Source organism: Leucoraja erinacea, chromosome 2 (assembly GCF_028641065.1).
Source record: "Leucoraja erinacea ecotype New England chromosome 2, Leri_hhj_1, whole genome shotgun sequence".
Taxonomy (NCBI): Eukaryota; Metazoa; Chordata; class Chondrichthyes; order Rajiformes; family Rajidae; genus Leucoraja; species Leucoraja erinaceus.
The window spans coordinates 33,465,926-33,489,419 of record NC_073378.1 but is presented as its reverse complement, the minus strand read 5'-3'; the positions used below and the strand labels follow the sequence as shown (position 1 = coordinate 33,489,419).

The window sequence follows — 23,494 nt, the reverse complement described above, 5'->3', positions numbered from 1 at the left end:
CAGCCAATAATTATCCCCAGTCTTCACGCATTTTTGTTTGCAGGGTTCCAGTCATTCTGACCTGAAACTTGCCTGGGTCCCCCACACTAGTCCGATCCATTTGGCCCGATCCCTCACCCATCCTATCCATGTCACAAACTACATTGCGATTATACGTCAACTACCACTACTTGTTCCATACCAATCCAATCCCTACACATCAGGTGCAATTTACAGCAATTAATCTACAAACCCGCATGTATTTGGGATAAGGAAGGAAAGTGGTGCTATATTCCCGTGATAGAGCTTAACCCACACATATAAACTATAAATAATACTGATGAGAAGTGGGGGGGGGGTGTTTTGGAAGAAGCTGTTCCTTAGCCTGCTGGTGTGAGACCTGAGGCTCCTGTACCGGCCAAACAGTCCATGGTTGGGGTGTGAGGGGTCCTTAATGATTTTGCCAGCCCGTCTCAGACACCGTGTGCGGTGAAGGGCATCCATGGCAGGGAGCGGGGCACCGATGATGTGATGGGCGGTTTTCACCACCCGTTGCAGTGCCTTCCTGTCAGCTGTTGTGCAGCTGCTGTACCATACCGTGAAGCAGGTGGTCAGGATGCTTTCTATGGTACAGCGGTAGAAGTTGGACAGGATCTGGGGGGACAGGTGAGCTTTCTTAAGCCTCCTCAGAAAGTAGAGGCGCTGCTGCGCCTTTTTAATAAGTTTGGCGGTGTTGAAGGACCAGGACAGATCCTCTGAGATGTGTACCCCGAGGAATTTGTAGTTGGAGACGCGCTCCACCTCAGTCCCGTTTATGTGGATGGGGGTGTGTCTGCCCCCTCTGATCTTCCGGTAGTCCACGATGATTTCCTTCGTCTTCTGTGTGTTGAGGACAAGGTTGGTGTTGGTACACCAGGCTGCCAGGTGCTGGACCTCCTCCATATCGGCTGATTCATTGTTGTCACTGATCAGTCCTACCACCATAGTGTCATCGGCAAATTTTATGAAGGCGTTGGAGCCATACGTAGGGATGCAGTCATGGGTGAAGAGGGAGTAGAGGAGAGGGCTGAGCACACAGCCCTGTGGCATGCCGGTGTTGAGTGTCAGAGTGGAGGAGGTGAGGTTGTTGATCCTAACAGACTGGGGTCTGTTGGTGAGGAAATCCAGTGTCCAGTTGCAGAGGGAGGTATTGATTCCAAGGCGGCTGAGTTTGGTGATCAGACTGGCGGGGATGACAGTATTAAATGCAGAGCTGAAGTCGATGAATAACAACCTGATGTAGGAGTTGTTATTGTCCAGGTGGGTCAGGGCAGAGTGAAGAGCCACAGATATGGCATCCTCTGTTGACCTGTTGGGCCAATAGGCAAACTGATGGGGGTCCAGTGGGGTAGAGGGGCTGGATTTGAGGTGAGCCAGGATCAGTCTCTCAAAGTACTTCGCAATGAAGTGCATGAAAAGGTTACCTCTTGTTGTAGTTCCTACACTCCAAACAAACTGGGCGTTTGTTTACCCAATGATTTTGTAAACCTCTATAAGATCACCCCTCATCCTCATTATCTAAGGAATAAGGTCAATTCAATTCAATTCAATTCAATTCAATTCAATTCAATTCAATTCAACTTTAATGTCATCGCACAAATACAAGTATCAGTACAACGAAATGCAGTTTTGCGTCAGACCGTAGTAGTTGTACATAAAGAGAAAAAAACAAGAAAAAAAAAAATAGAAAGAGAGAAGATACAGAATAATCAGGAAATACAGAATGATTAAACAAAGGGGGACGGAGGGACCAGAGAAGTCTATCGTCGGGACTCCGAGTTCAGCAGTGTGATTGTGTTGTTATAGAAGCTTTTCCTCATCCTGCTGGTACGTGACCTGAGGCTCCTGTACCGCCTCCCTGATGGGAGGAGGGCAAACAGTCAACCTCTCCCTATAACTCCCTCTTGTTGTAGTTCCTACACTCCAAACGTGCCTACACTTTAAACGGCATCTTGGAGGCAACAGGGCCATTTGGGACATCACAAAATGTGTGAAAAACAGCATGTAAATAAAAGTCTATTTTTCTTTTTAACAATCACAACTCTTGTTGCCCACAGAGTGGTCGCAATTAAAATATTGCTTACTGGAGTCTAAAAAATCCTTTCAGTACGACTTACTGGAGACCTGTAGTTTTTCAGTTTAGGATTAAAGCAAGTGCTATTGAATAGATAAAGCACAGCACACCGGGAGATCATTCATAAATATTCACAGACCTGTTCTTGACTACCGATGTTGATTATTGGATTAATAGTTCCATGACAGAGGGCAGTGTGTCATTATTCAAACATCAAGATAATCATTTATAAAGCAAAAAACCTGCAGCGACCAGGAATCCGAAAAGGCAGCTTGAAACCTTCACTATGTTTCCCTCCCCATCAGCTGTATTTCCAGCGGGTTTATTTTGTTTTTGCTGAAGAATTATTTCTGAAATTGTTGATATTTAAAAAATGCTTGCTTGCATCTCAACGAGTTCCCACAGCTAACTGTAAATACGAGTAAGAGACGAGTTCACCAAATGATTTTTTGGTTTAGTTTAGTTTGGAGACACAGCAAGGAAACAGGCCATTCGTCCCACCGAGTCCGTGCCAACCAACGATCACCCGTACACTAGTTCTATCCGACGCACTAGGAACAATTTAAACAAAGCCAATGAACCTACAAACCCGCACATCTTTGGAGTGTGGGAGGAAACCGGAGCATCCAGTAAAAACCCACAGTCACAGGGAGAACGTACAAGCTCCGTACAGACAGCACCCATTGTCAGGATTGTACCTGGGTCTCTGGCACTAACTTTACCGTTGCACCACTGTGCCACCTGCAACAGTATGGCTTAAGGATTAAGCATGCACCACTGGACTCAGGAACAAGTTCTTCCCCCTCCGTTATCAGGCTTCTGAACAGTTCTTTCAAAAGCTAGGGTATTGTTCGATTTACCTCAACCCCATTGAGGACAAAGGACTTAGTCTCAGGAACGACAATGCTGGGAACTAGATTCTGCTTTCTGTATCTTCCCCTTTACTCCATTTAGTTTACTTTAGAGATACAGTGCGGAAATAGGCCCTTCGGCCCACCGGGTCCGCGCTGACCACAGATCCCAGTACATTGTTCTACACCCGCTAGAGACAATTTTTACATTTACCAAGCCAATTAACCTACGCCCCTGTACGTCTTTGGAGTGCGGGAGGAAACCGAAGATCTCTGAGAAAACCCACGCAGATCACGGGGAGAACGTACAAACAGCGCCCATAGTCAGAATCGAACCCGGGTCTCCGGCGCTGCATTCTCTATAAGGCAGCAACTCTATCGCTGCGCCACCATGACTGCTCTATCTATTGTGAACGGATTGTATCTATATATGTGTAGGAAGGAACGGCAGGTGTTGGTTTAAACCAAAAATAGACACAAAAACCTGGAGTAACTCAGCCGGACAGGCAGCATCTCTGGACAGAAGGAATAGGTGACGTTTCAGGTCGAGGCCCATCATCTGTATGTGGCATATCTGATCTGGATAGCACATCAAACAAACCTTTTTCACTGTACCTCAGTACCTATGACAATAATAAACCTAAACCCAACGTAAACTAAAACACTTCTGCCCATCAAGTCCGTACTATCACTACAAAACTGCAAAAAAATATATATATTTGGACAGGTACATGGATAGCTCATAGAGCGGAATTAGGCCATTCGGCCCATCTAGTCTGCTCCACCACCTGACACCTGTACTTATCAGCCAGGAAAGGTTTAGAGGGCTATGGGCCAAACACAGGCAGGTGGGACCCGTGTAGATGGTCAAGCTGGACTGAACAACGTTTCCGTGCTGTGCCCAGCTGGTCCTCACTCTCATACTACCTTGCAACGGTCCCCGTTCAATATTATCCAGCTCTCTTTCAAATATTTCTGCCTCTGCTATTCTCCCTGGCAGCATCAATCCTTTTCACTCATTGCATAGAAATTACTTCACTTCACACTTTGGATTATTTTGACAACTTCCATCATTCAATATTCCCTCGATCTCGGGAATCCATATTTATATCCCCATGAGAACAGTATCTTTAGTTTAGTTTAGAGATATAGATATCTCTCTATAAACTTTATCCTGACCTTTGATAATTTCAACTTCACCTGTCAGATACCCTCAAAGCACTTCCAGTTGGAGAAGTTGATATTCTGGTTCCTTGCCAATTTCACCAGAAACGGAAACAAGAAAAGTAAATGAGAAAATCACTGCGTCTTTAAATACGTGAATAGAATGATTAGTTCCAGAGACGCGTCTTAAATCCACTTTGCTAACCGATACCCTTGATACACTGATACGCTTGATTTCAAGAGTCTAGTCATTCTCTGCCTCAGAGGGCGGTGGAGGCAGGTTCTCTGGATACTTTCAAGAGAGAGCTGATAGTGCTCTTAAAGATAGCAGAGTCAGCGGATGTGGGGAGAAGGCAGGAACAGTGTACTAATTGGGGATGATCAGCCATGATCACATTGAATGGCGGTGCTGGCTCGAAGGGCCAAATGGCCTACTCCTGCACCTATTGTCTATTGTCATTCAGGTTTCAATATACTCAATGAATGAGAATCCCCTACCCGGGATTTGAGAGTTAGAGCTTCAACGATCCACAGTGCTCTGGAAAGGAGATATTTAATCTGATAATGTGGGTGTGGAGATTACAGTTCCACTAGTGGGAGAGCCTAAGATCAGAGGGCATAGTATAGTAGGAGTGGCCCCTCTCGGTCATGACTGACCATGGGTGATGCATCCTGGTCGAATGCAAGCCTGGGCGATGTGTCATATGGAGGACAGGCTGTTGCCCATGCAGCACGTCCCCCCTCTCCACGTCGCTGATCGATCCAAAGGAACAGCAGGGCCGTTACAGTTTGGCACCAGCACCATCGCAGGAGCTGCCAGAACGAGGTTGTAGACAACGACGAACTGCCTTAGGGGCTCCGACTACGGATTTTCTTGAGGTTTACTCCAGGAGCCTTTTCCATGACTGGATATGGCCACAAGGCAGTGGAGGTTTTAAATCAGAGTTTTCCCTCTCCTGGATGGACTGCCTTCCCAGGCTGACGAGCCCCATCTGCCCGAGACTCGTGGGGGCGGGAGCGTCTACCTTCCCGTGCAGGTCTATAGCACCTGCCCACTGCCCAGAGCTCAATTGAGAGGAGATATCACTGTTATTCAGGGGCCATAGCCTTAGAATAATAGGATGGACCTTTAGAAATGAGATGAGGGTGGTGAATCTGTCGATATAGAATAGAATAGAATAGAATAGTTTCTTTATTGTCATTGTAACATGAACCATGTACAACGAAATTTAAAATGTCAGCCAGTCAGTGCAGCATTCAAACATTTCTAAAGCTAACGATACATACACGGCAAGATAATAAAGATAAACAACTAAATAAATATCACGGACAAAGCACGCATACACACCCAACCCTCCACCCTTTGTCGATTTCACAGTTACCACAGTAGTCTGTATCGCCCCTGCGTGTACCTTGGCGGCTACATCTAGTCCTTTTTTAGCAGTGGGGTTCAAAAAAAATCACTTAGTTATTTGTCCTTGTCCAAACGGCTGTAGATCAAACCGTCTGCCTGATGGCAAACAGTTCAAACATGGCAATGGAGTATAGGGGAGTCACCTAGAATGGTATGGAATGAGGGTGGTGATTTTAGTTTTTATCATTGCCACAAACGGCTGTGGAGGCCAAATCAATGGATAATTTTAAGTCGGTGATTGGCAGATTCGTGATTAGTAATAGCGTCATGGATTATGGGGAAAAGGCAGGAGAATGGGGTTGAGAGGGAAAGATAGTTCAGCCGTGATTGAGTGGCGGAGTAGACCTGGGCCGAATAACCTAATTCTGCTCCTCGAACTAAGGAACTTATCTAACACCTGTCACATATAGCCAACTCCGTACTGCATGGCCAGACAACTCGGTAGAGAAAAAGGAAACTCGATTGTGTCAATCTTGCTCATAATCTTTTACATTTTAATGATATCTCTTCTCATTCGTGCTCAGGGAAGTACAAGTCTGTCCCACCCATACACTCCTTTAGCATTCCATTCATACACTTTAGACCCTCATTCCAACATTACAGATTAGCTGGTTGGCAATTCCCACAATCTGCTGTTTAGCCAACGGTGACACAGTCCTAGAACTGCTGCCTTACAGCGCCAGATTCAATCCTGACTACGGGTGATGACTGTACGGAGTTTGTACGTTCTCCCCGTGACTGTATGGCTTCACTCCAGGTGTTCTGGTTTCCTCCCGCACCCCAAAGAGGTACAGGTTTGTAGGTTAATTGGCTTCGGTAAAGATTGTAAGTTGGCTCGTGTGTAGGATAGTGTATGGGAATTGCTGGTCGGCGCAGACTTAGTGGGCCGAAGGGCCTGTTTCCGCACTGTGTCTCTAAACTAAACTAAACCTGCTCAGAACCTGTTACAGTTCAGTGTTATCTCCTCTCACTCGAGCATATATGTGTCCCACCTAAACACTCCTCTAGAGTACCATTTACACACTTTAGGCCAAAGACCCTACAGCGAGCAAGATAGATCACTCGACGAAAAAGACGTACTACGGTCATGGGGCAGATTCATGGGTAATTTTCAACCCCATTTCCGTAACCGGCATCCGTCTCCGCACCAAAGATCCCATAGGATACTAGTGCGGAGATGGAAGCCGGTTACGGAAACATCCTCGTAAAAGTAAAAGTTATTTGGGAAAAATCTTCTCCTCATTTTCAGAATTATAATTTATTAACACAAACTGTTCCCCAGCAACGCGGATTACACTGCGAGTCGGGTCGGGTTACTGAAATGGATGAAAAAAAAGGCCCACGTTCCACTCCGTTGCGTACTACATGTCAGCCCATTACATTTAGAAGGAGTGGTCTATCTTGCTTGCTATAGGATCTTTGCTTTAGGCTCTTATTCCTACATTACAGACGATTTTCAGGTCAGCAGGCTGCTTCTGCTCTTTAGCCAACTATTATCTATGCTCTTGGATGCCCCAACATCCCTCAATTTGTGCAATCTAAAGAGTGGCACATCATCAATCACCTTTGGAAATTCCACTGGTTCTACACAACTCACCTTGCTCATTACGTCCTCCAAGCATACACAGCTACCCTTTCATAACCCTATGTTGACTCTGCCTAATCATACCGAGATTTTCTGAATGCTCTGGGCTATTGCTTCCCTACTAAAGCATTCCTGCATTTCCCAGATGACTAATGTCAAACTACATTTCAATCCACTGGGACGATTCCCACATCCAGAAAATTTAACTATTTCATTAGCCATGAAATGTTGAACTCCAGCAATGGATATAATAGCACGGCCATTTGTGCTTTTAGTTCATCTATTAGTCCAGTTCAGTTTATTGTCACATGTATCGAGGTACAGTGAAAAGCTTTTGTTGTGTGCTAACCAGTCAGCGGAAAGACAATACAACAGAGATCGGCAACCTACGGCCCACGGGCCGCATCCGGCCCGTAATCCGAAATCAACCGGCCTGCAAGCGCATTTTTTTTTCAATTCGTTTTCGCGACCTGGGAACTGCAGCCAGTCCCAGGGCACGAGAACCAACCTGGGAACTGTGGCCAGTCCCGGGGACGGGAGCTGATCGGGGAACTGCAGCTGGTCCCAGGGCTCGCAGGCGATCTGGGCGTTACAGCCAGTCCAGGCGCATGTAGGCGACCTGGGAACTGCAGCCAGTCCCGGGGCACGAGAACCAACCTGGGAACTGCAGCCAGTCCCCCGGGGCAGGCAAACCGACCTGGGAACTGCAGTTAGTCCCGGGACACTCGAGGGACCTAGGAACTGCAGAAAATTAATTGAAAAACATGTGAAAACTAACACGAAAAACAATACCAAGTGTCACACTATGGCGATAGATACGGCCCGCAATCAGCTCACAGACATGGGTCCTGGCCCCGATGCAGAACAAGGTTGCCCTTTCCTGCAATACATGGTTACAATACATTTACAGTGTATATCTACATGACAAGAGAAAAACGTCTAGCACGAAATGCAGCTCTTTTAAGACCTCAAAACGACTTTACTTCCATGTACACTGGTGAACTGTTACCAGACCTTCTTGCCTAGAAGTTGTTCGGAATGTGGAAAAGCACGTTAAATAGTCAGCACGTTGTGGGTTAACATGTTCGTTGCCAACGAGCTTGTTGAGGAAGGACTTTAATGGCACAAAAAGAGCCCAAACGCTATAAACAGGGTAGGTTTTTCTGGCATACGTAGGGTACACTGTATGAACAATTCTCCCCCAGCATAGAAATGTCCAACACTAGAGGGCATGGCTAAAAGGTGAGAGGAGGAAAGTTTAATTAAGATGTGCGGGGCAAGTTTATCTTGCTGTTGTGATTTCTTTTACTAGACAGAGTCTGGTGGGGGGTACACAAAAATGCTGGAGAAACTCAGCGGGTGCAGCAGCATCTATGGAGCGAAGGAAATAGGTAATGTTTCGGGCCGAAACCCTTCTTCAGACTGATAGGGGGTGGCGGGGAGAAGGAAGGGGAAAGGAGGAGGAGGAGCCCGAGGGCTGGGGGATGGGAGGAGACAGCTCGAGGGCTAAGGAAGGGGAGGAGACAGCAAGGGTTAACAAAATTGGGAGAATTCAATGTTCATGCCCCCCGGATGCAGGCTCTCCAAGCGGAATATGAGGTGCTGTTCCTCCAATTTCCTGTGTTGCTCACTCTGGCAATGGAGGAGACCCAGGACAGAGAGGTCGGATTGGGAATGGGAGGGGGAGTTGAAGCAACACAGGAAATTGGAGGAACAGCACCTCATATTCCGCTTGGGGAGCCTGCATCCGGTGGGCATGAACATTGAATTCTCCCAATTTTGTTAGCCCTTGCTGTCTCCTCCCCTTCCTTAGCCCTCGAGCTGTCTCCTCCCATCCCCCAGCCCTCGGGCTCCTCCTCCTCCTCGCCACCCCCTATCAGTCTGAAGAAGGGTTTCGGCCCGAAACATTACCTATTTCCTTCGCTCCATAGATGCTGCTGCACCCACTGAGTTTCTCCAGCATTTTTGTGTACCTTTGATTTTCCAGCATCTGCAGTTCCTTCTTGGACAGAGTGTGGTGGGGGGTTGGAATGCGTTGCCAGGGGTGGTGCTGGAGGCAGACAGGGTAGCGGGGTTTGAGAGACGTTTTTGTATGCACATGAAAGATCATGAAAGATCAACAGGCAGATGAGATCAGTTTTAATAGGCATCTTGTTTGGAGCAAACATTATAGGCTGAAGGGTTCCTGTGCTGTACTGGGCTATGTACTATGTTAAAAGATCATTCCATAACATATTTATTGTGGAAAGTCCCCAATGGCAGAAGTCGTTGAGGGACAACAAAATACCTCCAAGAGTTAATGAGAAACCTGGTTGATCAGAGGGAGGAACAAGATACAAGGTTGTCTCTTCCTGCCTTCTAAAAAGCAGCTACCAAATCTGCCATGTTATGTTGAACATGCGTATTTACTGTGACGCTAATCATTCCATTCGCTTGCAAGGTTTGTACATACACGAGACTACAGATGCTGGGATCTGGAGCAAAAAACAAGCTGCTGGAGGAAATAACCAGTACCTGCCAAGTTCCTACAGCAGTTTGTTTTTTTTTTCCCCTTACAAGAGGACCATAGTTCAGCATGGCACCATGGAATCCTATAGTCATCCCACATGGAAATAAGCCCTTTGGCTCAACTTGCTGACCAAGATTTCCCCCTCCTACGCTAGTCCCACCTGCCGGCGGTGCTGGCTCGAAGGGCCAAATGGCCTACTCCTGCACCCATTGTCTATTTGGCCCATACTGTACCTCTGTACACATAGGAAATAGGTGCAGGAGGAGGCCATTCGGCCCTTCGAGCCAGCACCGCCATTCATAGTGTTCATGGCTGATCGTCCCCTATCAATAACCCGTGCCTGCCTTCTCCCCATATCCCTTGACTCCACTAGCCCCTAGAGCTCTATCTAACTCTCTCTTAAATCCCTCCAGTGATTTGGCCTCCACTGCCCTCTGTGGCAGGGAATTCCATAAATTCACAACTCTCTGGGTGAAAAAGTTTTTTCTCACCTCAGTCTTAAATGACCTCCCCTTTATTCTAAGACTGTGGCCCCTGGTTCTGGACTCGCCCAACATTGGGAACATTTTTCCAGCATCTAGCTTGTCCAGTCCTTTTATAATTTTATACGTTTCTATAAGATTCCCCCTCATCCTTCTAAACTCCAGTGAATACAAGCCTAGTCCTCTCAATCTTTCCTCATATGACAGTCCCGCCATTCCAGGGATCAATCTCGTGAACCTACGCTGCACTACCTCAATCACAAGGATGTCCTTCCTCAAATTAGGAGACCAAAACTGTACACAATACTCCAGATGTGGTCTCACAATACTCCAGATGTGGGCCGATACAACTGCAGAAGAACCTCTTTACTCCTATACTGAAATCCTCTTGTTATGAAGGCCAACATTCCATTAGCTTTGTTCACTGCCTGCTGTACCTGCACGCCAACTTTCAGTGACCGGTGTACAAGGATGCCCAGGTCTCGCTGCACCTCCCCCTTACCTAACCTAACCCCATATATACATTTTACTGTTCCAGTATTCTATGTTCGCTCGTCTGGGTGAGATGCCAACTGCATTTCGGTGTCTCTGTACTCTATACTGCACAATGACAATGAAGATTGAATAAAGATTGAATGTGAATCTTGAGATAACAATCTGCCCCCTGGTTTTTGCCGCCAAAGTGGATAACCTCGCATTTATCTATATTACACATGACAGTAAATAAACTAAACATATTCCTCGAAACCTTTCCTATCCATGTCCCTGTCCAAGTGTCTATTAAATGCTGTTATAGTACCTACTTTAACTACTGACTATCCCCTTTACTTTCTGTGTGTAAACAGTTGCTCCTCGGGTCCGTATTAAATCTTTCCCTTTCCACCTTGAACCCAAGTCATCTGCTTCTTGATTTCCTTACTCTTTGTAAAAGACTCTGTGCATACACCCTATCTATTCCCCCTCATGATTTTACACACTAATTAGAAGTTTTTTCAAATACAAAGTTCTTTTCAACAGCTAAAAATTTATTTTTGTGCAAGCTAAAAATACTAAAGGCTGTTTGAAACATTGTTTCATACAGTATCATTGCACAAGTGTCGATCGAAGCAATGTCTCCCGCAGTGTACCAAGCAGCCTGCGTTCTTAAAGAGACAGTGGTATCTGATTATTGCGGGGACACTCTGTCCATGATAACCAAAATCAGTTATAAACTAGTCCGTTACAAAGAGGATAGACTTTAATGTGTTATTGATGTTGTGAAGTCTAGGTGACATCGTATTGTTTGCCTTACTGAGACATGTGGAGGAGCAGGCCAGACGATACAAATGAAGTTAGCAGATGCAGAATTAGGGGAGTAAGGGAGTGTGAGATGTAGTGTACAAATTTCTGTTTCAAACCTAGAACATGCAAATTCACAGGTCCGTAAAGCCTGCACACTGCAACGTCCAGCATGACTCTCCACCTTCCGACTTCTCCTTAAATGGATTGTCCAGAATTAGAAACAATATTCCAGTAAGGAGCCTAACTGGTGACTTTAAGACAGTCTGAAGAAGGGTCCCAACCAAAACATCACCTACCCGTGTTCCCCAGAGATGCTGCCTGACCCACTGAGTGACTCCAGCACTTTGTGTCCTTTTGTGTAAACTAGCATCTGCAGTTCTACATTTGAAGGCATTTGAAGGCATTAACAGCATAGTCCAATTCCGCTGTTAATATTTCAAGTTTAAGCATGTTGGTTTTGACCATTCGCATTGACAACACAGAGATGAAGGGTCATCCAGGAAAACTAATATATGCCGTCGTAAGCCAATAAAACTACGCGCAACCTTTATTAATGTGGCTTTATTACAAAAACGCTTATATCACCAAACCATTTAGTTTCTAACATTGAACTTGCACTGTTAGCATGGTGCCCACCTCTTTATTTATTGACATAAGGTCATAGGTGATAGCAGTTGAATTAGGCCATTGGGCCCATCAAGTTTACTCCGCCATTCAATCATGGCTGATATATCTCTCCCTCCAAACCCCATTCTCCTGCCTTCTCCCCATAACCCCGACACCCATTCTAATCAAGAATTTACCTATTTCCGTCTCTTAAAAATATCCATTGACTTGGCCTCCACCGCCTTCTGTGGCAAAGGATTCCATAGATTCACACCCTCGGACTAAAGAAATGTCTCCTCATCTTCTTCCTAAAGGAACATCCTTTAATTCTAAGGCTAGGACCTCTGGTCCTAGACTCTCCCACAAGTGGAAACATCCTCTCCACATCCACTCCACATTTACTATCTAAATGGCGTCAAGTTGGGAAAAGGGGAAGTACAACGGGATCTGGGGGTCCTTGTACATCAGTCTATTAAAGTAAGCATGCAGGTACAGCAGGCAGTGAAGAAAGCGAATGGCATGTTGGCCTTTACAACAAGAAGAATCAAATATAGGAGCAAAGAGGTCCTTCTGCAGTTGTACAGAGCCCAAGTGAGACCACACCTGGAGTATTGTGTGCAGTTTTGGTTCCCTAATTTGAGGAAGGACATTCTTGCTATTGAGGGAGTGCAGCGTAGGTTTACAAGGTTAATTCCTGGGATGGCGGGACTGTCATATGCTGAGAGAATGGAGCAGCTGGGCTTGTACACTCTGGAGTTTAGAAGGATGAGAGGGTATCTCATTGAAACATATAAGATTGTTAAAGGCTTGGACACACTAGAGGCAGGAAACATGTTCCCGATGTTGAGGGAGTCCAGAACCAGGGGCCACAGTTTAAGAATAAGGAGTAAGCCATTTAGAACGGAGACAAGGAAACACTTTTACTCACAGAGAGTGGTGAGTGTGGAATTCTCTGCCTCATAGGGCGGTGGAGGCAGGTTCTCTGGATGCTTTCAAGAGAGAACTAGAAGGGCTCTTAAAAATAGCGGAGTGACGGGATATGGGGAGAAGGCAGAAACGGGGTACTGACTTGGGATGATCAGCCATGATCACATTGAAAGGCTGTGCTGGCTCGAAGAGCCAAATGGCCTGCTCCTGCACCTCTTGTCTATTGTCACTCTATCCAAGCCTTTCACGACTCGGTAAGTTTCAATGAGGTCCCCCCCCCCTCATCCTTCTAAACTCCAGCAAGTACAGGCCCAGTGCCGTCAAACACTCATCATATGTTAACCGCTTCATTTCTGGGACAATTCTTGTAAACCTCATCTGTACCCTTTCCAGAGCCAGCACATCCTCCCTCAGATGTGGTGCCCAAAATTGCTCACAAAGTCACCGAGCATAAATTACATCCCATAAGTACTGAAAATTGTTTAAGTAGCCCTGTTTAATTTGTATTTATAATTGACTATATTTGGCAAAAGATTACTTTCCTTTGATACACATTTTAAATGCGAAGGAAACATGGAGCTTCAAACATCTCCAAAACAAACTTCATGTGCTGATCATGCAGATCTTGTGATCTCCTGTGACTAGAGAGACAAAACACAGCTGTATTTTATATATGCAATGCCACATCATAAAATGCTCTTACTTTGAACACAGGATGGAGATTCAGGCCATTAGGACAAGCATCTGTGCACAGAAAGTTGTCCAATTTTAGCATCTTGAACACAGTGAAAGAGCACAAGAAACCACAGTACTTTACAACATACAGGAGTGGTCATTGGCATGCATGTCACACTGGTTATTCCTCATTCTCCCTTCTACTGTTAAGCAGGAGATACAGAAGCACGTAAGCACATACCAGCTGACTCATGAACAGCTTCTTCCCCTTTGTTATTATCAGGCTTCTGAACAGGCATTCCATAAGCAAGGGTGCAGTCCGATTCTACACGGCCTCATTGCAGACAAAGGACTTTGCTCCGGAACTGTTGCGCACTAATGCGAAGAACTATATTCTGCACTCTGTATCTGTCCCTTTGCTCTGCCATTTGTTCTTGGGTCCAGATTCAGGGACAATTTCTCCCGGATTCAGGGACAGTTTCTCAAGATTCAGGGACAGTTTCTTCCCAGCTGATATCAGGCAACTGAAACATTTAATCAATAAATGGCCAACACTCCTAAGCTACCATCAACCTCATCGGAGACCCTCGGACTGTCTTTAATTGGATCTTACTGGACTTCTTCGCTATTTGTTATATACTTAATGTTATTAAGGTTGAATAAGTTAGGTCTTTATTCTCTGGAGCGCAGAAGGTTAAGGGGGGACTTGATAGAGGTCTTTAAAATGATGAGAGGGATAGACAGAGTTGATGTGGACAAGCTTTTCCCTTTGAGAATAGGGAAGATTCAAACAAGAGGACATGACTTCAGAATTAAGGGACAGAAGTTTAGGGGTAATATGAGGGGGAACTTCTTTACTCAGAGAGTGGTAGCGGTGTGGAATGAGCTTCCAGTGGAAGTGGTGGAGGCAGGTTCATTTGTATAATTTAAAAATAAATTGGATAGGCATATGGATGAGAAGGGAATGGAGGGTTATGGTATGAGTGCAGGCAGGTGGGACTAAGGGAAAAAAAAGTTGTTCGGCACGGACTTGTAGGGCCGAGATGGCCTGTTTCCGTGCTGTAATTGTTATATACATGTTATATGTTGTGTAGGATAGTGCTAGTGTAGGCAAAGAGTAGGAGTAAACGGGTCCTTTTCACAATGGCAGGAAGTGACTAGTGGAGTACCGCAAGGCTCAGTGCTGGGACCCCAGCTATTTACGATATATATTAATGATTTGGACGAGGGAATTGAATGCAACATCTCCAAGTTTGCGGATGACACGAAGCTGGGGGGCAGTGTTAGCTGTGAGGAGGATGCTAGGAGACTGCAAGGTGACTTGGATAGGCTGGGTGAGTGAGCAAATGCATGGCAGATGCAGTATAATGTGGATAAATGTGAGGTTATCCACTTTGGTGGCAAAAACAGGAAAGTAGACTATTATCTGAATGGTGGCCGATTAGGAAAAGGGGAGATGCAACGAGACCTGGGTGTCATGGTACACCAGTCATTAAAAGTAGGCATGCAGGTGCAGCAGGCAGCGAAGAAGGCGAATGGTATGTTAGCATTCATAGCAAAATGATTTGAGTATAGGAGCAGGGAGGTTCTACTGTAGTTGTACAGGGTCTTGGTGAGACCACACCTGGAGTATTGCGTACAGTTTTGGTCTCCTAATCTGTAACATGAGGGGGAACTTCTTTACTCAGAGAGTGGTGGCGGTGTGGAATGAGCTTCCAGTGGAAGTGGTGTCGGCAGGTTCATTGGTATCATTTAAAAATAAATTGGATAGGCATATGGATGAGAAGGGAATGGAGGGTTATGGTATGAGTGCGGGCAGGTGGGACTAAGGGAAAAAAGTTGTTCGGCACGGACTTGTACGGCTGAGATGGCATGTTTCCGTGCTGTAATTGTTATATGGTTATATGGTTATTGCCCTTAACCTGTATTTGTACACTGTGGATGGCTCGATTGTAATCATGTATTGTCTTTCCGTTGGCTGGGTAGCAAGCAACATAAAGCTTTTTGCTGCACCTCAGTACACGTGACAATAAACTAAACTAACTTGGCTTGGTAAATGTAACTTGTAAGTTAATTGGCTTGGTAAATGTAAAAATTGTCCCTCGTGGGTGTAGGATAGTGTTAATGTGCGGGGATCGCTGGTCGGCGCGGACCCGGTGGGCTGAAGGGCCTGTTTCCGTGCTGTATCTCTAAACTAAACTCTATCTCCGTAACAAACATAAGATGCCATGTTAAGACGCACCATAAAAAAGACACAAAGTGCTGGAGTAACTCAGCAAGTCAGCAGCATACCTGGAGAACATGGATAGGTGACATTTCGGGTTGGGACCCTTCTTTCAGGATGATTGCAGATGACAGAGGGGAGAAACAGGTACGAGTCCAGGTGGGGCAAAACTTGCCCATGCTGACCAAGATACCCCATCTACACTAGTCCCACCTGCTTGCGTTTGGCACATATCCTCTAAACCTTTCCTATCCATGTACCCATGCAAATGTCTTAATCAAAGGAAGGTTTTTAAATATGGTAATTAGGAGGTAGACAAAATATGGTAATTATGAGGTAGACAAAATATGGTAATTAGTAGGTAGACAAATTAGGAATTTCCAAATTTTAAAATTGGGAAATACACAACAGTTGGGAACAAAAAAAAAATATGGAAAATAGTGCCAAGTATTTATTTTTTTTGGAGTGAAAAGGTTTTACACAAATAGCTTCTGAAAAGGAGCTTTTGTTTGTCAAGAAACCAGGTAAATGAGTGAAACAAGACAATAAAATATGTGGGTATATGAACAATATGCAGGATTATGGTAGACAATTACAAAGGTGGCACGTCTATTGGGAAAAGGACCTCCTTTGACACCAATTTTCTTGCAATGCATGTCATAAAGGGCAGACCAAGCACTGTCCTCACGTACAGGTAACCCTGCCATGATTAGTAATCATGTACTGATTTCAATCAAGCCATTTACAGTGTATAGATACATGATAAGGGAATAAAGTTTAGTGCAAGGTAAAGCCAGCAAAGTCTGATCAATGATAGTCCAAGGGTCACCAACAAGGTAGATAGATAGTAGTTCAGCACTGCTCTCTGGTGTGGTAGGATGATTCAGTTGCCTGATAACAGCTGGGAAGAAACTGTCCCCAAATCTGGAGGTGTGGGTTTTCACACTTTTGTACATTTTGCCAGAGGAGAGAAGCAGGAGTGGCCAGGGGTACCTAGTGACCTATGTGACAATAAAGTATCATTGAATTGAATCTTTGAAACGCGAGTGGCAAAAATAAAAGTAAATTGTGCTTAATCACTTTTCTTGTCACATAAATCTCATGAGAGTAATTGATATTCTGTCTCTCAAATTTGTCAGTCATGATTCTGTGGTGAATTTCCATGATCCAAACAGCCTTAACATAGGTTTAAGAAAGAACCGCAGATGCTGGAAAAAAAATCGAAGGTAGACAAAAATGCTGGAGAAACTAAACGGGTGAGGCAACATCTATGGGGAGAAGGAATAGGCGACGTTTCGGGACAAGACCCTTCTTCCTATTCCTTCTCTCCATAGATGCTGCCTCACCCGCTGAGTTCCTCCAGCGTTAACATAGGTGTAATTTCTACTCAGCAAGTACAGCATTGCTTTTACACTGTGGATGTGGACAGTGTCAATAACAATTACCCAACATCGCAACTCAGTTGTTGATTTGTAAAACCTGACACACCTCTTCTTGAGTAAGAAAAAACAGCTGCTCCAAGGTAGTAATAATAATCTAGACTTTAGAGATACAGCGCGGAAACAGGCTCTTCGGCCCGAGTCCACACCGACCAGCGATCACCCCATACACTAGCACTATCCTACTCTTCTCCATGGATTGTCACCTTGTCGTGGTGGAGAAGCTTGTGTGGACCTTTAATAATAATCAAACCTGTTTGTTCTCTTTCCTTTCAGAGTTCAAACATCTAATTTTATTTTAGTTCTTTCTGCAGGGCACACAAAGGAATTCAACCCTTTGACATGCCCTCATTTAAGTGAGCAGTTCCTCAAATTGCTTCCTGATATATCAGCAGTTATAAGAATATGTCGATGAGTTTTCTCAACTGGTTTATAGCAATACTTCTCACATACCATCCACCATAACACGATCAGATTCATTCCGGGCAAACATAATAAAAATCCCATTAAGAATCCGACTTGGTTTTCAAAACCTGAAAGGTTAAAGGGATAGAGATACAGGGAAGAATTGGAAATCTAATTGCACTAGCATTAGTAGGAAGGAAAATTCCATATATCACTCACCCACAGTGGGAACAGATCACTACCTCCAATGCTGTTGGCACATGCTGCTTCACTCATCTCTTCCTTCATTCCCATCGATATCTATCAGTAACAACTGTTATGCCCTTCTTCCTTTACTTTATTTTAGACTTTAGAGATACAGCACGGAAACAGGCTCTTCGGCCCGAGTCCACACCGACCAGCGATCACCCCATACACTAGCACTATCCTACTCTTCTCCGTGGATTGTCACCTTGTCGTGGTGGAGAAGCTTGTGTGGACCTGAGATCCTGAGAGCGATGCCATCTGAAGCTATGCTCCTGGTAGGGTCACCCATGGCGGTAAGGTCGAGGGGGAGGTCTCTGATAAAGAGCAATCCAACCAAGACCTCAACGGTGGAACAGGCGGAGGATGATGGCTGACCTTAGTGGAGTGTCACAACGGCTGGGAAGGCGGATGAAGGCTGCAGCAGAAAAGGGTCTCCGGTCGTCTTGGACTCCATGCCACTGGATCCTGACCCAGAACTGTCAAGGATTGTGGGGTGGCTGCCTATGCACCCGTCTTCCCACATTAAACAAAGTCACGCACAGGCGTCCTCCATACAGGGAATAGCACCCTGGAGACACACATGGTCAACCATGACCGAAGGAGGCCTAAGAAGACCCTACACACTCGGGACAATATACAATTTTTTACCAAAGCCAATTAACCTACAAACCTGTATGTGTTTGGAGTGTGGGTGGAAACCGGAGCACCTTGGGCAACATACGGTCACAGGGAGAATGTACAAACTCCGTACGGACAGCACCCGTAGTCAGGATCGAACCCGAGTCTCTGGTGTGATAGGCAGCAACTCTACCACTGCGCCACTGTGCCACCTAATTGTTCCTCATTTGCTTGTGTGGCCCATGCTTACATAGAGACATAATGGGCAGGCTGATTGTAATGGGGGAGAAAGCTGGAAAAATGTGGGGGAAGGGCAAGGCCTGGCAAGGGAGGGGAGGTGTAGGAAGGAACTGCAGGTGCTGGTTTAAACCAAAGATAAACACAAAATGTTGGAGTAACTCAGTGGGACAGGCATCATCTCTGGATATAAGGAATGGGTGACGTTTTGGGTCGAGACCCTTCTTCAGATTCTGGGGCATGGATACAGGTGAGGGGTGGGTCGATTGGCAGATCGGTGGACAAAGGACAGAGATGAAAAGAGTGACAAATAGGAGAGAGGAGAAGTGAAATGTAAAGCCAGAGGGAGGCAATGGGTGGGGAAAGAGGGTAGGAAGTGAGAGAAATGGGTGAGGGGGTTGGTTACCTAAAATTAGAGAATTCAATGTTATAATGTTCATACCGTTAGGTTGTGAGCTATCCAAGCTATTACACTACAGGACGTTCCTGTGCTGCTTCGTACAGCAAAGTGGCAACTCGAAACAGTTAAACGTCATTGTTCGGTTTCCAGCCACATACGTTTATTAACCGTGCCCGCTGCATCGTTTTTCCTCTGAAAACAGCACTCGGAAAGCAGGGGCGGAAAACCCGAGAGAGGCAGAGGGGACACGTCCCCCCCATGTTTTGAGAGGTGGGGGGCATCCCCCCCCCAAGTTTTTGTGATCCCAATTTTAAAAGCGCCGTTTTTAGCGCTGGATTGAGCCTCTGAAGCCTCGCGCATGTGTGTGAGAGTGCGCATGCACACGTGGCCGCCAAAAAATTGTGTCTCCCGTCCCCTCCATGTTTTGATAGCGAGTTCCGCTCATCGGAAAGGACAAAATAGCACTGGCGAGGAGCATTGAGCATTCAATTGAAAGGAAAGACAGCAGAGGCTGGCAGGTGCTTGAGTGTTGAGCAAAAAAAAAAAATAGTGCTGAAAGTCAGTATGTCAGGCAGCATCTGTGGAGGAAACGGATAGGCGACTTTCCGGTTTGGGACATTTTGTCAAATTGGAAATTCGGGGTTGATATTTCTTTGAGTGAGTAGAGGGGTCCTGTACCAGGTACACAAAATTATGGTGCTCACAGATAGGATAGATGGAGAGAAAGTTTCCCCCAGGCAAAGATATACATAATCAGAGGGCATGGTTTTAAGCTTGGTACAAGGTGTTTAGAGGGCAGCCAAGAAAGATGGTTTTTCCACCCATTGGGTAGTTGGAATCTGGAACACCATCTTAAGTGGTACTGGAATCAAGTACTCATGGAATTTAAGACGCATCACATCGAGCACATGAATTGCTAAGGCATAGAAGGTTACAGAAGGTTGGGGAAGTCCAGAACAAGGGGTCACAGTTTAAGTATAAGGGGGAAATCTTTTAGGACTGAGATGAGAAAAACATTTTTCACACAGAGAGTGGTGAATCTCTGAAATTCTCTGCCTCAGAAGATAGTTGAGGCCAGTTCATTGGCTATATTTAAGAGGGAGTTAGATGTGGCCCTTGTGGCTAAAGGGATCAGGGGGTATGGAGAGAAGGCAGGTACAGGATACTGAGTTGGATGATCAGCCATGATCGTATTGAATGGCGGTGCAGGCTCGAAGGGCCGAAGGGCCTACTCCTGCACCTATTTTCTATGTTTCTATGTTACAGACCAAATAGGATTCATACACGTGTACTTGGTGGTCAATATGGATACAGAGCCACGCCATTCTTCAGAACAAAAACTCTAGAGATCGATAGTCTGAAGGGTCCCGACCCACTGAGTTACTCCAGCACTTTGTGTCTTTTTTTGTAGATCAGCATCTGCAGTTCCTTGTTTCTACTGGTTAATAGCCTTGATTGATACAACTAGAAACCCCCTCACCAGAGACAGAAACCCTCTCTACAGCTCATAAAGATAATAAATGGAACTTTAGTGCAGTCAGTCCACATGCTATTGCTTATTTAAAAATAGGGGTGCAAGGCTGTCTACTATGATGGATTGTTTTGTCTCTCTGAGTTGCACCATCTCCACCACATTCCTCCTTTTCACATTTCACTGCAACTCCCAAAGTGGTAGTAATGGTTTGTCACAATAGAACGCGGATACCTCCTATTTACCCTTCCCCTTCTCAAATTGTAGATTAAAATTAATCATATTATGGTCACTACCGCCTAATGGCTCCTTAACCTCGTTCCCTTACCAAATCCGGTTCATTACACAACACCAAACCCGGAATTGCCTTCTTCCTGGTAGGCTCCAGTACAACCTGTTCTAAGAATCCATCACAGAGGCACTCCACAAACTCCCTTTCTTGGGGTCCTACTTGGGGTCCAAGAATTTTTCTTAATGAATATAAGTTTGAATGTTATATCACCTCTCGCAAATCATATTAGCTTTTTGTTGGTGCAACTGAAGTACGAGTTAAGTTGAGTTTATTGTCACACGTATCGAAGTACAGTGAAAAGATTTTGTTGCGTGCTAACCAGTTAGCAGAAAGACAGCCATGATCACATTGAATGGCGGTACTGGCTGGAAGGGCCGAATGGCCTACTCCTCCACATATTGTCTATAATACATGATGACAGTTGAGCCATCCACAGTGTACCCGATACATGATAAAGGGAAATAACGTGGATAACATTTAGTGCAAAATAAAGTTCAGTAAAGTCTGATTAAAGATTGTCCAAGGATCTCCAATGAGCTGGATAATAGTTCAGGACCACTCTCTCGTTGTTGATAGGATGATTCAATTGCCTGACAACAGCTGGGAAGAAACTGTCCCCGAATCTGGAGGTGTGCGTTTTCACACTTCTATACCTTTCGCCTGATGGGAGAGGGGAGAAGAGAGAGTGGCGAGGGTGCGACTCGTCCTCGATTATGCTGCTGGCCTTGCCGAGGCATAAACTGAGTCAATTAAAGGGAGGTTGGTTTGCGTGAATGTCTGGGCTGTCTCCACAATTCCCTGCAATCTTCGTATTTACGGTGTGGAATTTACGCCATGGAAAAATCACATGCCTTTTTCCCTATACAGGATTTGTAATAACCTCAGACACCAACAACACAGCAAATTAACAACAATGGAAACTGATCCATTAACCAACTGTAATACAAGGGCATGTGGATGTTTGATACGTTACTGTTGAGGTTGGCCTAACAGCCAATATCTGTGTTTAACCAACTTTAAAAACCAAATGCAAAAGTTATAATCCGTCCCGTATTTCAGTTCAGTTTATTGTCACGTGTACCAAGGTACAGTGAAAAGCTTTTGTTGCGTGCTAACCAGTGCATTTCACAAAATCAGGCAGTTGAGAGTAAGCCGAGTACTTTGAACGTATTTTTGTTAACTGCATTCTCGCCATTAAAAAATAATTTGCACCACTTAAATTTAAAAAAAAGCCCAATTAGAGGCTCATGAGATCGATTAATCTTGCACAATACACGTGCAAGGAGTAAGACCCTTAACCAATAAAAACATTAGCAGCAGCAGCAACAAGGGCAATTGCAATATTCTGATCTTAAATCCGAGCTCAGAGCGTTCAAAAATAGTTACAATGAACTTGAAACACCCGGACGCACAATCGGTGCTTTCGCTCTTCAAGTCCACAGTAAAGGGGATGAAAAATAACTGGCAGGTTAATTTACGATCTATTACGGGTTAACCTGTCTGCAAAATACTTTTGGCTTTGAAACAATTTTGGTTAGTCATTGACATAATTTTAAATATATATATATATATATATATATATTTTAAAACAGTTATCAGATCAACCAAATAATCTTGATCTGGGCGAAGTCAGTCATAGGTTGAATGGCTGCAAACATTGTTTTAGTTCCAACTAAGATTACGTGTCAACAAAAGATTTGAACGTCATAAGAAGAATTCCAGTTTACAACCGTGACAGTTTTGGATGATATCAAAATGAAAGTATTCAACATATCTTACAACATACCTATCTGCAAATTCTCTGTCCGAGATGTCTCAGAAAGACTATAAATGTAATGGGGAGGTTTATGCTGGCCTGTATGCTTAATATTTATATTTTAAACATGGCACAATAAATGCCATATAGCGTGGAAATAGGCCCTTCGACCCAACATGTCCCATCTGCTAGTCCTCTGCCTGCGTTTGGCCCACATCTCTCTAAACGTACCTATCCATGTGTACCTGTCTAAATGTTTCTTAAACGCTACGATAGTAAGCAGCTGCCTTAACCACCTTCCCCCGGCAGCTCGTTCCATACGCCCACCAGCCTTTGTGTGGAAAAAGTTACCCCCCAGATTCCTATTAAATCCTTCCCCTCCCTCACCTTAAAAATAAAACGAGTGATCAAGTTTAAAAATCAAGTTTCATTTTGCACACATTACCTCTGGAGAAGGAGAAATCCAAGCCCAAGGAACTGTCAGGGAAGTCTGCTTGCTTGTCACTTTAATGTGCGTCCCGGTAGGAGAGAAGCAAACAGCGTCCTGGTGGAACAAACACACACACACAATGCTGCTTTTCAGCAGTTGCAGCTGAGCCTGGGACTGCACACCGCAGCTCCACAACGCCACAAGCAAGGAGAAACAGCGCTGTCGATCCTGGAAGGTTGTAAACCCTGCAGTGCGAATTACATATATATATTGCAACTTCCTGAAAGACTATTTTGGAGGGCGAGGTGAGGAGGCAGTTCCCTTTTTGAAACCGACAGTCAGACTCCACGTCAAACCTGCCTCCACCCATGGGGGCGGCGATTTAGCAGG

At 45.0% G+C, this 23,494-nt stretch overlaps 1 protein-coding gene across 1 annotated transcript in view; it reads right to left on the bottom strand.

The window, feature by feature from the left end:
• LOC129708769 (E3 ubiquitin-protein ligase RNF144B-like) overlaps positions 1-23,292 on the bottom strand; it is a 76,690-nt gene extending 53,398 nt beyond the window's left edge. The window contains exon 1 of the mRNA XM_055654727.1: positions 23,120-23,292. The gene's annotated coding sequence lies outside the window, so the exon portion shown is untranslated. The remainder of the gene's footprint in view (positions 1-23,119) is intronic.
• Positions 23,293-23,494: the final 202 nt, after the last annotated feature.